This window comes from Lipotes vexillifer, unplaced genomic scaffold, assembly GCF_000442215.2.
Source record: "Lipotes vexillifer unplaced genomic scaffold, Lipotes_vexillifer_v1.1 scaffold148, whole genome shotgun sequence".
NCBI lineage: Eukaryota > Metazoa > Chordata > Mammalia > Artiodactyla > Lipotidae > Lipotes > Lipotes vexillifer.
The window spans coordinates 538,975-539,630 of record NW_006789249.1 but is presented as its reverse complement, the minus strand read 5'-3'; positions in this window follow the sequence as shown (position 1 = coordinate 539,630).

The following is a 656-nucleotide window of genomic DNA, read 5'->3' as shown; positions in this document are numbered from 1 at the left end:
AATTTTAGGGGTTTTTTTTTTTTTTTTTTTTTGGTCCACTCTTGGACTTCAAACTCTGGGAATCCAGTTTTAGGACTGCCTTATCCTTTGGGCATAAAGAAACTTCTCAGAGCAGTTTTTCCTAATCACATTTTTAGAGGGTTCTTGACTTCTTCCTCAACAAATGACTTCTTAACCTCTGCAGAGATATGATACAGGCTTGGGTCCATCCCAGACTATGCTCTCAATCTCAGAACCTCAACCTTTTCACCTTCAGAGAATGACCCTGAACCCAACAAGATGAATTTTTTTGAGGTCATGCTAGCTTGGAATAGTGTCTGAAGCATTAATATCACTCAGAATGCCAGAGAAAGGAATTAGCATTCTGAGTGGCAACTGTCCTATCACTCATTTTGCCTTTTAAGGACACTTAAAATATGGGTAGGCCAAGAAACCAAAATATAATTCCATAATTTTAATTAGAAATGACTTTTGGTATACCTGATTCATTCAGTTGAAGTAGGTTTCATTTTCTTATTCTATTTGTCATTGAAACAATAGAATGATAAAAATTTCAAATAATACTAGAAGCTATACAATAAAAGTAATATATAATTCTACTCCATAATTCATCTCCCTTTGCTAGAGATAACCACTGCTAACAGGTCCTTGTTTAT